This window comes from Hyla sarda, unplaced genomic scaffold (genome assembly GCF_029499605.1).
Source record: "Hyla sarda isolate aHylSar1 unplaced genomic scaffold, aHylSar1.hap1 scaffold_962, whole genome shotgun sequence".
In the NCBI taxonomy this organism is placed as follows: Eukaryota; Metazoa; Chordata; class Amphibia; order Anura; family Hylidae; genus Hyla; species Hyla sarda.
This window is the reverse complement of record NW_026610992.1, coordinates 46,882-63,557: the sequence shown is the minus strand read 5'-3', so window position 1 is coordinate 63,557 and position 16,676 is coordinate 46,882. Positions and strand designations below refer to the sequence as shown.

General features: G+C 46.4%; 7 non-coding genes and 1 pseudogene across 7 annotated transcripts; all 8 read left to right on the top strand.

Annotated features, from left to right (window-relative positions):
* The first annotated feature begins 1,829 nt into the window (after nt 1-1,829).
* Nucleotides 1,830-2,020, top strand: LOC130351082 (U2 spliceosomal RNA). The gene has a single exon (XR_008887845.1). It is a non-coding gene; the product is annotated as a U2 spliceosomal RNA (small nuclear RNA).
* A 2,092-nt stretch (nt 2,021-4,112) lies between these two features.
* LOC130351081 (U2 spliceosomal RNA) lies at nt 4,113-4,303 on the top strand. Its single transcript, XR_008887844.1, has one exon. It is a non-coding gene; the product is annotated as a U2 spliceosomal RNA (small nuclear RNA).
* A 2,086-nt stretch (nt 4,304-6,389) lies between these two features.
* LOC130351060 (U2 spliceosomal RNA) lies at nt 6,390-6,549 on the top strand (annotated as a pseudogene).
* A 693-nt stretch (nt 6,550-7,242) lies between these two features.
* Nucleotides 7,243-7,439, top strand: LOC130351058 (U2 spliceosomal RNA). The gene has a single exon (XR_008887826.1). It is a non-coding gene; the product is annotated as a U2 spliceosomal RNA (small nuclear RNA).
* A 2,091-nt stretch (nt 7,440-9,530) lies between these two features.
* Nucleotides 9,531-9,721, top strand: LOC130351080 (U2 spliceosomal RNA). Its single transcript, XR_008887843.1, has one exon. It is a non-coding gene; the product is annotated as a U2 spliceosomal RNA (small nuclear RNA).
* Nucleotides 9,722-11,807: 2,086 nt separating this feature from the next.
* On the top strand, nt 11,808-11,998 carry LOC130351079 (U2 spliceosomal RNA). The gene has a single exon (XR_008887842.1). It is a non-coding gene; the product is annotated as a U2 spliceosomal RNA (small nuclear RNA).
* Nucleotides 11,999-14,075: 2,077 nt separating this feature from the next.
* Nucleotides 14,076-14,266, top strand: LOC130351078 (U2 spliceosomal RNA). The gene has a single exon (XR_008887841.1). It is a non-coding gene; the product is annotated as a U2 spliceosomal RNA (small nuclear RNA).
* A 2,087-nt stretch (nt 14,267-16,353) lies between these two features.
* LOC130351077 (U2 spliceosomal RNA) lies at nt 16,354-16,544 on the top strand. Its single transcript, XR_008887840.1, has one exon. It is a non-coding gene; the product is annotated as a U2 spliceosomal RNA (small nuclear RNA).
* Nucleotides 16,545-16,676: the final 132 nt, after the last annotated feature.

The window sequence follows — 16,676 nt, the reverse complement described above, 5'->3', positions numbered from 1 at the left end:
AGGGCATGACATGATAGGCAGCTGCCTTGATAGCGGGTGGGTGCTGAATGTTCCTAATTGACAAAATAAGATTAATGCTTATGAAGAAATATAAAATCTCATCCCTTCCCCAATATCGCGCCACACCCCTACCCCTTAATTCCCTGGTTGAACTTGATGGACATATGTCTTTTTTCGACCGTACTAACTATGTAACTATGTAACATAACATGGGGGGGGGGGGTCTCCTGGCTGTTCACACAGGTGTGTCATTGCTGTACATTGACCATGCATTGCTTCTGTGGTATTGCAAAGGCAAAGACAAATGCTTCCAGCCATCCATTGCACTAATGGATTGGTCATCAGCTGGCTGTCTATGTCCCGCATCAATATAGACCAAAGTACAGAGGGTTAGGCTATGCTATTGTGCACCTACCTGATGCATCAGAAGGTGCGAGGCCCTTGCTAAATTCTGTGCACAGACTTTGAGATCTATGCTTTAGACTGTATCTAAACCTGCTCCAACATGGACTGACATTCTGGCCTACTTTCAGCCGATGCGACTTGTCTGTCGCTGAACAGTCGCTTTTTATGTATTCAGCACCTATGTATAATGTTGTAAAAATGCTCTAGAAGCTAAAGTCGCAGAAATGTCACACATATTTGGCCTGCAACTTTCTGTGCGACAAATTCAGACAGGAAAAATCAGTATAAATCCTTAGAAAATTATCCCCCAGTGTCTCCATCTGCTGGCGGTATTGAATAAGCATTGCTGCACTGATGGGGTATGCATTAGACGAAAAAAAAGAAGAAAAAGAAGAATAATACGCCCAGAAAAGAGGCGAAAAGGAGAAAAACGTAAAAAAACGTGAAAAAAAAGTAAGAGGAAGAGAAGGGAAAAAAAGGTGGAAATGGGTTTAAAAGTGATTTCGGCGGAGAAATATATATATATATATATATATATATATATATATATATGCGCACACACACACATAGATATAAACGTATTCTCCGTTGAGATATTGCAGCCGCTGCTGTGTCCAGGCCCAGGAGCCTTAGCACTGTGCTGTGATGTCACTCAATACCACTGACATCACTAGGTGTAAACAACATCTCTCCTTTGCTGTGTATGTGACTATGGAGCTGTTTGGTGATGTCGTCTATTACGGCCTTCATAGAAGCAACAGGAGATTGTTGCATCCATCTTGAACCCTCAGAACTACAGTGCTATGATGTCACTCACTTCCACAGGCCTTGCAGAGTGTAAACAACAACAACCCAGCTTTGTTGTGTATGTAACCATAGGGATTTGTGATGTCACCTAGAACCTTCACAGCAGCGACAGCTTTATGAGGAGCATCAGCACTGCTCTGCCTGAGCAGAACCATCACCGCCATAGGTTGTCAAATAACCCGGATTTAACCCACACAGGTAAGTCCAATGGGGTGCAGGCATGTCCTCTATGCTTACAGCTTCCCGTGGGTGTTGGTTTGATACCGTTTGGGGACAGCCAAGGAGGCATCTGCAGGCAACAAAGGTAGGTGTGTGCTTGTGTGTGTGTTTCCTATGCAGATCCTAAGCCCAGTGTCACATGCAAGTAGGAGGAGTAAGAAGGGTTCCTGGCAAATCCGGGTTATGGATTGCATTTAAAAAGGCCCCGTGGGAGTGCAATGGGCCCCTGTCTTGCTGCTTAGCAATAATGGTATGGGTTTAGGTTCTGCTGTGTGTACTGGTGGTTGACTGCCCCCCAGCCCAGAGTGTGCATGGAAAATTGTCTGGCAGCCTCCCTGACAGCAAGCAGTGATAGTGCCCATGAAGGGGACCTTGTTGGGCCCGCCCCTTTCACGGTTATCGCTTCTCGGCCTTTTGGCTAAGATCAAGTGTAGTATCTGTTCTTATCAGTTTAATATCTGATACGTCCCCTATCTGGGGACCATATATTAAATGGATTTTTGAGAACGGGGGCCGATTTCGAAGCTTGCTTCCGTCGCCCTATGCATTGACCCGATATGGCAGTATCTTCGGGTACAGTGCACCACCCCCTTACAGGGTTAAAAAGAAAGATTCCTACTTTCATTGCTACCTGCTTGCTGGCTAGCCAGCTAGCCAGCCCTGTGGGCCTTGCTGCTGCTGCAGCCAAAAAACAAAAGGTGGTGCTGCTGCTGCTTCTGCTGCTTCTGCTTCTGCTTGTGTCTGGCCCCTGTTGGAGCGTCCAGGCACAGGACTTCTGCTGCTGCTGACTAAATGGCCTCCTTAATTGGATCATTTGAGTAGCCAGCACACCTGTGCAGGTAGGGCATGACATGATAGGCAGCTGCCTTGATAGCGGGTGGGTGCTGAATGTTCCTAATTGACAAAATAAGATTAATGCTTATGAAGAAATATAAAATCTCATCCCTTCCCCAATATCGCGCCACACCCCTACCCCTTAATTCCCTGGTTGAACTTGATGGACATATGTCTTTTTTCGACCGTACTAACTATGTAACTATGTAACATAACATGGGGGGGGGGGTCTCCTGGCTGTTCACACAGGTGTGTCATTGCTGTACATTGACCATGCATTGCTTCTGTGGTATTGCAAAGGCAAAGACAAATGCTTCCAGCCATCCATTGCACTAATGGATTGGTCATCAGCTGGCTGTCTATGTCCCGCATCAATATAGACCAAAGTACAGAGGGTTAGGCTATGCTATTGTGCACCTACCTGATGCATCAGAAGGTGCGAGGCCCTTGCTAAATTCTGTGCACAGACTTTGAGATCTATACTTTAGACTGTATCTAAACCTGCTCCAACATGGACTGACATTCTGGCCTACTTTCAGCCGATGCGACTTGTCTGTCGCTGAACAGTCGCTTTTTATGTATTCAGCACCTATGTATAATGTTGTAAAAATGCTCTAGAAGCTAAAGTCGCAGAAATGTCACACATATTTGGCCTGCAACTTTCTGTGCGACAAATTCAGACAGGAAAAATCAGTATAAATCCTTAGAAAATTATCCCCCAGTGTCTCCATGTGCTGGCGGTATTGAATAAGCATTGCTGCACTGATGGGGTATGCATTAGACGAAAAAAAAGAAGAAAAAGAAGAATAATACGCCCAGAAAAGAGGCGAAAAGGAGAAAAACGTAAAAAAACGTGAAAAAAAAGTAAGAGGAAGAGAAGGGAAAAAAAGGTGGAAATGGGTTTAAAAGTGATTTCGGCGGAGAAATATATATATATATATATATATATATATATATATATATATATATATATATGCGCACACACACACATAGATATAAACGTATTCTCCGTTGAGATATTGCAGCCGCTGCTGTGTCCAGGCCCAGGAGCCTTAGCACTGTGCTGTGATGTCACTCAATACCACTGACATCACTAGGTGTAAACAACATCTCTCCTTTGCTGTGTATGTGACTATGGAGCTGTTTGGTGATGTCGTCTATTACGGCCTTCATAGAAGCAACAGGAGATTGTTGCATCCATCTTGAACCCTCAGAACTACAGTGCTATGATGTCACTCACTTCCACAGGCCTTGCAGAGTGTAAACAACAACAACCCAGCTTTGTTGTGTATGTAACCATAGGGATTTGTGATGTCACCTAGAACCTTCACAGCAGCGACAGCTTTATGAGGAGCATCAGCACTGCTCTGCCTGAGCAGAACCATCACCGCCATAGGTTGTCAAATAACCCGGATTTAACCCACACAGGTAAGTCCAATGGGGTGCAGGCATGTCCTCTATGCTTACAGCTTCCCGTGGGTGTTGGTTTCATACCGTTTGGGGACAGCCAAGGAGGCATCTGCAGGCAACAAAGGTAGGTGTGTGCTTGTGTGTGTGTTTCCTATGCAGATCCTAAGCCCAGTGTCACATGCAAGTAGGAGGAGTAAGAAGGGTTCCTGGCAAATCCGGGTTATGGATTGCATTTAAAAAGGCCCCGTGGGAGTGCAATGGGCCCCTGTCTTGCTGCTTAGCAATAATGGTATGGGTTTAGGTTCTGCTGTGTGTACTGGTGGTTGACTGCCCCCCAGCCCAGAGTGTGCATGGAAAATTGTCTGGCAGCCTCCCTGACAGCAAGGAGTGATAGTGCCCATGAAGGGGACCTTGTTGGGCCCGCCCCTTTCATGGTTATCGCTTCTCGGCCTTTTGGCTAAGATCAAGTGTAGTATCTGTTCTTATCAGTTTAATATCTGATACGTCCCCTATCTGGGGACCATATATTAAATGGATTTTTGAGAACGGGGGCCGATTTCGAAGCTTGCTTCCGTCGCCCTATGCATTGACCCGATATGGCAGTATCTTCGGGTACAGTGCACCACCCCCTTACAGGGTTAAAAAGAAAGATTCCTACTTTCATTGCTACCTGCTTGCTGGCTAGCCAGCTAGCCAGCTAGCCAGCCCTGTGGGCCTTGCTGCTGCTGCTGCAGCCAAAAAACAAAAGGTGGTGCTGCTGCTGCTTCTGCTGCTTCTGCTTCTGCTTGTGTCTGGCCCCTGTTGGAGCGTCCAGGCACAGGACTTCTGCTGCTGCTGACTAAATGGCCTCCTTAATTGGATCATTTGAGTAGCCAGCACACCTGTGCAGGTAGGGCATGACATGATAGGCAGCTGCCTTGATAGCGGGTGGGTGCTGAATGTTCCTAATTGACAAAATAAGATTAATGCTTATGAAGAAATATAAAATCTCATCCCTTCCCCAATATCGCGCCACACCCCTACCCCTTAATTCCCTGGTTGAACTTGATGGACATATGTCTTTTTTCGACCGTACTAACTATGTAACTATGTAACATAACATGGGGGGGGGGGGTCTCCTGGCTGTTCACACAGGTGTGTCATTGCTGTACATTGACCATGCATTGCTTCTGTGGTATTGCAAAGGCAAAGACAAATGCTTCCAGCCATCCATTGCACTAATGGATTGGTCATCAGCTGGCTGTCTATGTCCCGCATCAATATAGACCAAAGTACAGAGGGTTAGGCTATGCTATTGTGCACCTACCTGATGCATCAGAAGGTGCGAGGCCCTTGCTAAATTCTGTGCACAGACTTTGAGATCTATGCTTTAGACTGTATCTAAACCTGCTCCAACATGGACTGACATTCTGGCCTACTTTCAGCCGATGCGACTTGTCTGTCGCTGAACAGTCGCTTTTTATGTATTCAGCACCTATGTATAATGTTGTAAAAATGCTCTAGAAGCTAAAGTCGCAGAAATGTCACACATATTTGGCCTGCAACTTTCTGTGCGACAAATTCAGACAGGAAAAATCAGTATAAATCCTTAGAAAATTATCCCCCAGTGTCTCCATCTGCTGGCGGTATTGAATAAGCATTGCTGCACTGATGGGGTATGCATTAGACGAAAAAAAAGAAGAAAAAGAAGAATAATACGCCCAGAAAAGAGGCGAAAAGGAGAAAAACGTAAAAAAACGTGAAAAAAAAGTAAGAGGAAGAGAAGGGAAAAAAAGGTGGAAATGGGTTTAAAAGTGATTTCGGCGGAGAAATATATATATATATATATATATATATATATATGCGCACACACACACATAGATATAAACGTATTCTCCGTTGAGATATTGCAGCCGCTGCTGTGTCCAGGCCCAGGAGCCTTAGCACTGTGCTGTGATGTCACTCAATACCACTGACATCACTAGGTGTAAACAACATCTCTCCTTTGCTGTGTATGTGACTATGGAGCTGTTTGGTGATGTCGTCTATTACGGCCTTCATAGAAGCAACAGGAGATTGTTGCATCCATCTTGAACCCTCAGAACTACAGTGCTATGATGTCACTCACTTCCACAGGCCTTGCAGAGTGTAAACAACAACAACCCAGCTTTGTCGTGTATGTAACCATAGGGATTTGTGATGTCACCTAGAACCTTCACAGCAGCGACAGCTTTATGAGGAGCATCAGCACTGCTCTGCCTGAGCAGAACCATCACCGCCATAGGTTGTCAAATAACCCGGATTTAACCCACACAGGTAAGTCCAATGGGGTGCAGGCATGTCCTCTATGCTTACAGCTTCCCGTGGGTGTTGGTTTGATACCGTTTGGGGACAGCCAAGGAGGCATCTGCAGGCAACAAAGGTAGGTGTGTGCTTGTGTGTGTGTTTCCTATGCAGATCCTAAGCCCAGTGTCACATGCAAGTAGGAGGAGTAAGAAGGGTTCCTGGCAAATCCGGGTTATGGATTGCATTTAAAAAGGCCCCGTGGGAGTGCAATGGGCCCCTGTCTTGCTGCTTAGCAATAATGGTATGGGTTTAGGTTCTGCTGTGTGTACTGGTGGTTGACTGCCCCCCAGCCCAGAGTGTGCATGGAAAATTGTCTGGCAGCCTCCCTGACAGCAAGCAGTGATAGTGCCCATGAAGGGGACCTTGTTGGGCCCGCCCCTTTCACGGTTATCGCTTCTCGGCCTTTTGGCTAAGATCAAGTGTAGTATCTGTTCTTATCAGTTTTCATGCTGGTGGGGATGGGTGCTGCATGGAGGATGCAGGTGTACCAGGGCTTTCCGGGGCTGGTTCTGAGGAATCAGCTCGACGGCTGCCCCGATGTGACCTGTTCCCTCCGGGTCTCGCCATGAGGCTGAGAGGGTCTAGAGCCGAGGTACTTTTGTGCCTCGGGGAGTGGTGACCCCGAGGTGCCGAAACTCACTGGGAGAATAGGCTCACTGAGTTGAAGCACGGGCACCATAATCTCTTCACCTTGTGGCACTCACCTCTTGATTCCCGGCCTTCTGGCTAGGATCAGAGAAATTTTTATAGATCCGGCCGGATGTCCGGGCAGTATATCTGCACACATTCACTTATTTATTTATTTTTTGTCTCACTGTGTCACTTTTTGCGTGTTGTGTGTTCACAGGATTTGTCAGGATGCGGTAGCCCTTCTGGGTGTCCCTCCTGGCGGTCTAGGGGAGGTGTGTGTGGCCATTAGGTTCCGCACCTCCCTGCAAACACCCCGGGTACTCCTGCTTCGCAGGGTACCTACCGTAATCGGCTCTGCGGGCAGATACCTTGGCTAACGCCAAGGGGGATGCCGGGAGCATTTGTGGTCTCCTAGTAGCTTCGGCGAAAAGGGACATCGAACCTGGAACCTCGCAGGTACCTTTTGGTCCGGAGGCGAAGGGTAAGGTTTGTTGGGGGGCCTCTCTCCTATCGGAGAAGGGCTTGCGATAGACCGCATCCTTTGTGCACGTTTTTTTTAGTGTAACACGTTTGCACTTTTTCTTGCACTTTGGGTGAATCGAAAGCACGTTCCTCGGCTTTAGATAAAAAAAAAAAAAAAAAAAAAAAAAAAAAAATCTGTTCTTATCAGTTTAATATCTGATACGTCCCCTATCTGGGGACCATATATTAAATGGATTTTTGAGAACGGGGGCCGATTTCGAAGCTTGCTTCCGTCGCCCTATGCATTGACCCGATATGGCAGTATCTTCGGGTACAGTGCACCACCCCCTTACAGGGTTAAAAAGAAAGATTCCTACTTTCATTGCTACCTGCTTGCTGGCTAGCCAGCTAGCCAGCCCTGTGGGCCTTGCTGCTGCTGCTGCAGCCAAAAAACAAAAGGTGGTGCTGCTGCTGCTTCTGCTGCTTCTGCTTCTGCTTCTGCTTGTGTCTGGCCCCTGTTGGAGCGTCCAGGCACAGGACTTCTGCTGCTGCTGACTAAATGGCCTCCTTAATTGGATCATTTGAGTAGCCAGCACACCTGTGCAGGTAGGGCATGACATGATAGGCAGCTGCCTTGATAGCGGGTGGGTGCTGAATGTTCCTAATTGACAAAATAAGATTAATGCTTATGAAGAAATATAAAATCTCATCCCTTCCCCAATATCGCGCCACACCCCTACCCCTTAATTCCCTGGTTGAACTTGATGGACATATGTCTTTTTTCGACCGTACTAACTATGTAACTATGTAACATAACATGGGGGGGGGGGTCTCCTGGCTGTTCACACAGGTGTGTCATTGCTGTACATTGACCATGCATTGCTTCTGTGGTATTGCAAAGGCAAAGACAAATGCTTCCAGCCATCCATTGCACTAATGGATTGGTCATCAGCTGGCTGTCTATGTCCCGCATCAATATAGACCAAAGTACAGAGGGTTAGGCTATGCTATTGTGCACCTACCTGATGCATCAGAAGGTGCGAGGCCCTTGCTAAATTCTGTGCACAGACTTTGAGATCTATGCTTTAGACTGTATCTAAACCTGCTCCAACATGGACTGACATTCTGGCCTACTTTCAGCCGATGCGACTTGTCTGTCGCTGAACAGTCGCTTTTTATGTATTCAGCACCTATGTATAATGTTGTAAAAATGCTCTAGAAGCTAAAGTCGCAGAAATGTCACACATATTTGGCCTGCAACTTTCTGTGCGACAAATTCAGACAGGAAAAATCAGTATAAATCCTTAGAAAATTATCCCCCAGTGTCTCCATCTGCTGGTGGTATTGAATAAGCATTGCTGCACTGATGGGGTATGCATTAGACGAAAAAAAAGAAGAAAAAGAAGAATAATACGCCCAGAAAAGAGGCGAAAAGGAGAAAAACGTAAAAAAACGTGAAAAAAAAGTAAGAGGAAGAGAAGGGAAAAAAAGGTGGAAATGGGTTTAAAAGTGATTTCGGCGGAGAAATATATATATATATATATATATATATATATATATATATATGCGCACACACACACATAGATATAAACGTATTCTCCGTTGAGATATTGCAGCCGCTGCTGTGTCCAGGCCCAGGAGCCTTAGCACTGTGCTGTGATGTCACTCAATACCACTGACATCACTAGGTGTAAACAACATCTCTCCTTTGCTGTGTATGTGACTATGGAGCTGTTTGGTGATGTCGTCTATTACGGCCTTCATAGAAGCAACAGGAGATTGTTGCATCCATCTTGAACCCTCAGAACTACAGTGCTATGATGTCACTCACTTCCACAGGCCTTGCAGAGTGTAAACAACAACAACCCAGCTTTGTTGTGTATGTAACCATAGGGATTTGTGATGTCACCTAGAACCTTCACAGCAGCGACAGCTTTATGAGGAGCATCAGCACTGCTCTGCCTGAGCAGAACCATCACCGCCATAGGTTGTCAAATAACCCGGATTTAACCCACACAGGTAAGTCCAATGGGGTGCAGGCATGTCCTCTATGCTTACAGCTTCCCGTGGGTGTTGGTTTGATACCGTTTGGGGACAGCCAAGGAGGCATCTGCAGGCAACAAAGGTAGGTGTGTGCTTGTGTGTGTGTTTCCTATGCAGATCCTAAGCCCAGTGTCACATGCAAATAGGAGGAGTAAGAAGGGTTCCTGGCAAATCCGGGTTATGGATTGCATTTAAAAAGGCCCCGTGGGAGTGCAATGGGCCCCTGTCTTGCTGCTTAGCAATAATGGTATGGGTTTAGGTTCTGCTGTGTGTACTGGTGGTTGACTGCCCCCCAGCCCAGAGTGTGCATGGAAAATTGTCTGGCAGCCTCCCTGACAGCAAGCAGTGATAGTGCCCATGAAGGGGACCTTGTTGGGCCCGCCCCTTTCACGGTTATCGCTTCTCGGCCTTTTGGCTAAGATCAAGTGTAGTATCTGTTCTTATCAGTTTAATATCTGATACGTCCCCTATCTGGGGACCATATATTAAATGGATTTTTGAGAACGGGGGCCGATTTCGAAGCTTGCTTCCGTCGCCCTATGCATTGACCCGATATGGCAGTATCTTCGGGTACAGTGCACCACCCCCTTACAGGGTTAAAAAGAAAGATTCCTACTTTCATTGCTACCTGCTTGCTGGCTAGCCAGCTAGCCAGCCCTGTGGGCCTTGCTGCTGCTGCAGCCAAAAAACAAAAGGTGGTGCTGCTGCTGCTTCTGCTGCTTCTGCTTCTGCTTGTGTCTGGCCCCTGTTGGAGCGTCCAGGCACAGGACTTCTGCTGCTGCTGACTAAATGGCCTCCTTAATTGGATCATTTGAGTAGCCAGCACACCTGTGCAGGTAGGGCATGACATGATAGGCAGCTGCCTTGATAGCGGGTGGGTGCTGAATGTTCCTAATTGACAAAATAAGATTAATGCTTATGAAGAAATATAAAATCTCATCCCTTCCCCAATATCGCGCCACACCCCTACCCCTTAATTCCCTGGTTGAACTTGATGGACATATGTCTTTTTTCGACCGTACTAACTATGTAACTATGTAACATAACATGGGGGGGGGGGTCTCCTGGCTGTTCACACAGGTGTGTCATTGCTGTACATTGACCATGCATTGCTTCTGTGGTATTGCAAAGGCAAAGACAAATGCTTCCAGCCATCCATTGCACTAATGGATTGGTCATCAGCTGGCTGTCTATGTCCCGCATCAATATAGACCAAAGTACAGAGGGTTAGGCTATGCTATTGTGCACCTACCTGATGCATCAGAAGGTGCGAGGCCCTTGCTAAATTCTGTGCACAGACTTTGAGATCTATGCTTTAGACTGTATCTAAACCTGCTCCAACATGGACTGACATTCTGGCCTACTTTCAGCCGATGCGACTTGTCTGTCGCTGAACAGTCGCTTTTTATGTATTCAGCACCTATGTATAATGTTGTAAAAATGCTCTAGAAGCTAAAGTCGCAGAAATGTCACACATATTTGGCCTGCAACTTTCTGTGCGACAAATTCAGACAGGAAAAATCAGTATAAATCCTTAGAAAATTATCCCCCAGTGTCTCCATCTGCTGGCGGTATTGAATAAGCATTGCTGCACTGATGGGGTATGCATTAGACGAAAAAAAAGAAGAAAAAGAAGAATAATACGCCCAGAAAAGAGGCGAAAAGGAGAAAAACGTAAAAAAACGTGAAAAAAAAGTAAGAGGAAGAGAAGGGAAAAAAAGGTGGAAATGGGTTTAAAAGTGATTTCGGCGGAGAAATATATATATATATATATATATATATATATATATATATATATATGCGCACACACACACATAGATATAAACGTATTCTCCGTTGAGATATTGCAGCCGCTGCTGTGTCCAGGCCCAGGAGCCTTAGCACTGTGCTGTGATGTCACTCAATACCACTGACATCACTAGGTGTAAACAACATCTCTCCTTTGCTGTGTATGTGACTATGGAGCTGTTTGGTGATGTCGTCTATTACGGCCTTCATAGAAGCAACAGGAGATTGTTGCATCCATCTTGAACCCTCAGAACTACAGTGCTATGATGTCACTCACTTCCACAGGCCTTGCAGAGTGTAAACAACAACAACCCAGCTTTGTTGTGTATGTAACCATAGGGATTTGTGATGTCACCTAGAACCTTCACAGCAGCGACAGCTTTATGAGGAGCATCAGCACTGCTCTGCCTGAGCAGAACCATCACCGCCATAGGTTGTCAAATAACCCGGATTTAACCCACACAGGTAAGTCCAATGGGGTGCAGGCATGTCCTCTATGCTTACAGCTTCCCGTGGGTGTTGGTTTGATACCGTTTGGGGACAGCCAAGGAGGCATCTGCAGGCAACAAAGGTAGGTGTGTGCTTGTGTGTGTGTTTCCTATGCAGATCCTAAGCCCAGTGTCACATGCAAGTAGGAGGAGTAAGAAGGGTTCCTGGCAAATCCGGGTTATGGATTGCATTTAAAAAGGCCCCGTGGGAGTGCAATGGGCCCCTGTCTTGCTGCTTAGCAATAATGGTATGGGTTTAGGTTCTGCTGTGTGTACTGGTGGTTGACTGCCCCCCAGCCCAGAGTGTGCATGGAAAATTGTCTGGCAGCCTCCCTGACAGCAAGCAGTGATAGTGCCCATGAAGGGGACCTTGTTGGGCCCGCCCCTTTCACGGTTATCGCTTCTCGGCCTTTTGGCTAAGATCAAGTGTAGTATCTGTTCTTATCAGTTTAATATCTGATACGTCCCCTATCTGGGGACCATATATTAAATGGATTTTTGAGAACGGGGGCCGATTTCGAAGCTTGCTTCCGTCGCCCTATGCATTGACCCGATATGGCAGTATCTTCGGGTACAGTGCACCACCCCCTTACAGGGTTAAAAAGAAAGATTCCTACTTTCATTGCTACCTGCTTGCTGGCTAGCCAGCTAGCCAGCCCTGTGGGCCTTGCTGCTGCTGCAGCCAAAAAACAAAAGGTGGTGCTGCTGCTGCTTCTGCTGCTTCTGCTTCTGCTTGTGTCTGGCCCCTGTTGGAGCGTCCAGGCACAGGACTTCTGCTGCTGCTGACTAAATGGCCTCCTTAATTGGATCATTTGAGTAGCCAGCACACCTGTGCAGGTAGGGCATGACATGATAGGCAGCTGCCTTGATAGCGGGTGGGTGCTGAATGTTCCTAATTGACAAAATAAGATTAATGCTTATGAAGAAATATAAAATCTCATCCCTTCCCCAATATCGCGCCACACCCCTACCCCTTAATTCCCTGGTTGAACTTGATGGACATATGTCTTTTTTCGACCGTACTAACTATGTAACTATGTAACATAACATGGGGGGGGGGGGTCTCCTGGCTGTTCACACAGGTGTGTCATTGCTGTACATTGACCATGCATTGCTTCTGTGGTATTGCAAAGGCAAAGACAAATGCTTCCAGCCATCCATTGCACTAATGGATTGGTCATCAGCTGGCTGTCTATGTCCCGCATCAATATAGACCAAAGTACAGAGGGTTAGGCTATGCTATTGTGCACCTACCTGATGCATCAGAAGGTGCGAGGCCCTTGCTAAATTCTGTGCACAGACTTTGAGATCTATGCTTTAGACTGTATCTAAACCTGCTCCAACATGGACTGACATTCTGGCCTACTTTCAGCCGATGCGACTTGTCTGTCGCTGAACAGTCGCTTTTTATGTATTCAGCACCTATGTATAATGTTGTAAAAATGCTCTAGAAGCTAAAGTCGCAGAAATGTCACACATATTTGGCCTGCAACTTTCTGTGCGACAAATTCAGACAGGAAAAATCAGTATAAATCCTTAGAAAATTATCCCCCAGTGTCTCCATCTGCTGGCGGTATTGAATAAGCATTGCTGCACTGATGGGGTATGCATTAGACGAAAAAAAAGAAGAAAAAGAAGAATAATACGCCCAGAAAAGAGGCGAAAAGGAGAAAAACGTAAAAAAACGTGAAAAAAAAGTAAGAGGAAGAGAAGGGAAAAAAAGGTGGAAATGGGTTTAAAAGTGATTTCGGCGGAGAAATATATATATATATATATATATATATATATATATGCGCACACACACACATAGATATAAACGTATTCTCCGTTGAGATATTGCAGCCGCTGCTGTGTCCAGGCCCAGGAGCCTTAGCACTGTGCTGTGATGTCACTCAATACCACTGACATCACTAGGTGTAAACAACATCTCTCCTTTGCTGTGTATGTGACTATGGAGCTGTTTGGTGATGTCGTCTATTACGGCCTTCATAGAAGCAACAGGAGATTGTTGCATCCATCTAGAACCCTCAGAACTACAGTGCTATGATGTCACTCACTTCCACAGGCCTTGCAGAGTGTAAACAACAACAACCCAGCTTTGTTGTGTATGTAACCATAGGGATTTGTGATGTCACCTAGAACCTTCACAGCAGCGACAGCTTTATGAGGAGCATCAGCACTGCTCTGCCTGAGCAGAACCATCACCGCCATAGGTTGTCAAATAACCCGGATTTAACCCACACAGGTAAGTCCAATGGGGTGCAGGCATGTCCTCTATGCTTACAGCTTCCCGTGGGTGTTGGTTTGATACCGTTTGGGGACAGCCAAGGAGGCATCTGCAGGCAACAAAGGTAGGTGTGTGCTTGTGTGTGTGTTTCCTATGCAGATCCTAAGCCCAGTGTCACATGCAAGTAGGAGGAGTAAGAAGGGTTCCTGGCAAATCCGGGTTATGGATTGCATTTAAAAAGGCCCCGTGGGAGTGCAATGGGCCCCTGTCTTGCTGCTTAGCAATAATGGTATGGGTTTAGGTTCTGCTGTGTGTACTGGTGGTTGACTGCCCCCCAGCCCAGAGTGTGCATGGAAAATTGTCTGGCAGCCTCCCTGACAGCAAGCAGTGATAGTGCCCATGAAGGGGACCTTGTTGGGCCCGCCCCTTTCACGGTTATCGCTTCTCGGCCTTTTGGCTAAGATCAAGTGTAGTATCTGTTCTTATCAGTTTAATATCTGATACGTCCCCTATCTGGGGACCATATATTAAATGGATTTTTGAGAACGGGGGCCGATTTCGAAGCTTGCTTCCGTCGCCCTATGCATTGACCCGATATGGCAGTATCTTCGGGTACAGTGCACCACCCCCTTACAGGGTTAAAAAGAAAGATTCCTACTTTCATTGCTACCTGCTTGCTGGCTAGCCAGCTAGCCAGCCCTGTGGGCCTTGCTGCTGCTGCAGCCAAAAAACAAAAGGTGGTGCTGCTGCTGCTTCTGCTGCTTCTGCTTCTGCTTGTGTCTGGCCCCTGTTGGAGCGTCCAGGCACAGGACTTCTGCTGCTGCTGACTAAATGGCCTCCTTAATTGGATCATTTGAGTAGCCAGCACACCTGTGCAGGTAGGGCATGACATGATAGGCAGCTGCCTTGATAGCGGGTGGGTGCTGAATGTTCCTAATTGACAAAATAAGATTAATGCTTATGAAGAAATATAAAATCTCATCCCTTCCCCAATATCGCGCCACACCCCTACCCCTTAATTCCCTGGTTGAACTTGATGGACATATGTCTTTTTTCGACCGTACTAACTATGTAACTATGTAACATAACATGGGGGGGGGGGGTCTCCTGGCTGTTCACACAGGTGTGTCATTGCTGTACATTGACCATGCATTGCTTCTGTGGTATTGCAAAGGCAAAGACAAATGCTTCCAGCCATCCATTGCACTAATGGATTGGTCATCAGCTGGCTGTCTATGTCCCGCATCAATATAGACCAAAGTACAGAGGGTTAGGCTATGCTATTGTGCACCTACCTGATGCATCAGAAGGTGCGAGGCCCTTGCTAAATTCTGTGCACAGACTTTGAGATCTATGCTTTAGACTGTATCTAAACCTGCTCCAACATGGACTGACATTCTGGCCTACTTTCAGCCGATGCGACTTGTCTGTCGCTGAACAGTCGCTTTTTATGTATTCAGCACCTATGTATAATGTTGTAAAAATGCTCTAGAAGCTAAAGTCGCAGAAATGTCACACATATTTGGCCTGCAACTTTCTGTGCGACAAATTCAGACAGGAAAAATCAGTATAAATCCTTAGAAAATTATCCCCCAGTGTCTCCATCTGCTGGCGGTATTGAATAAGCATTGCTGCACTGATGGGGTATGCATTAGACGAAAAAAAAGAAGAAAAAGAAGAATAATACGCCCAGAAAAGAGGCGAAAAGGAGAAAAACGTAAAAAAACGTGAAAAAAAAGTAAGAGGAAGAGAAGGGAAAAAAAGGTGGAAATGGGTTTAAAAGTGATTTCGGCGGAGAAATATATATATATATATATATATATATATATATATATATATATATGCGCACACACACACATAGATATAAACGTATTCTCCGTTGAGATATTGCAGCCGCTGCTGTGTCCAGGCCCAGGAGCCTTAGCACTGTGCTGTGATGTCACTCAATACCACTGACATCACTAGGTGTAAACAACATCTCTCCTTTGCTGTGTATGTGACTATGGAGCTGTTTGGTGATGTCGTCTATTACGGCCTTCATAGAAGCAACAGGAGATTGTTGCATCCATCTTGAACCCTCAGAACTACAGTGCTATGATGTCACTCACTTCCACAGGCCTTGCAGAGTGTAAACAACAACAACCCAGCTTTGTTGTGTATGTAACCATAGGGATTTGTGATGTCACCTAGAACCTTCACAGCAGCGACAGCTTTATGAGGAGCATCAGCACTGCTCTGCCTGAGCAGAACCATCACCGCCATAGGTTGTCAAATAACCCGGATTTAACCCACACAGGTAAGTCCAATGGGGTGCAGGCATGTCCTCTATGCTTACAGCTTCCCGTGGGTGTTGGTTTGATACCGTTTGGGGACAGCCAAGGAGGCATCTGCAGGCAACAAAGGTAGGTGTGTGCTTGTGTGTGTGTTTCCTATGCAGATCCTAAGCCCAGTGTCACATGCAAGTAGGAGGAGTAAGAAGGGTTCCTGGCAAATCCGGGTTATGGATTGCATTTAAAAAGGCCCCGTGGGAGTGCAATGGGCCCCTGTCTTGCTGCTTAGCAATAATGGTATGGGTTTAGGTTCTGCTGTGTGTACTGGTGGTTGACTGCCCCCCAGCCCAGAGTGTGCATGGAAAATTGTCTGGCAGCCTCCCTGACAGCAAGCAGTGATAGTGCCCATGAAGGGGACCTTGTTGGGCCCGCCCCTTTCACGGTTATCGCTTCTCGGCCTTTTGGCTAAGATCAAGTGTAGTATCTGTTCTTATCAGTTTAATATCTGATACGTCCCCTATCTGGGGACCATATATTAAATGGATTTTTGAGAACGGGGGCCGATTTCGAAGCTTGCTTCCGTCGCCCTATGCATTGACCCGATATGGCAGTATCTTCGGGTACAGTGCACCACCCCCTTACAGGGTTAAAAAGAAAGATTCCTACTTTCATTGCTACCTGCTTGCTGGCTAGCCAGCTAGCCAGCCCTGTGGGCCTTGCTGCTGCTGCAGCCAAAAAACAAAAGGTGGTGCTGCTGCTGCTTCTGCT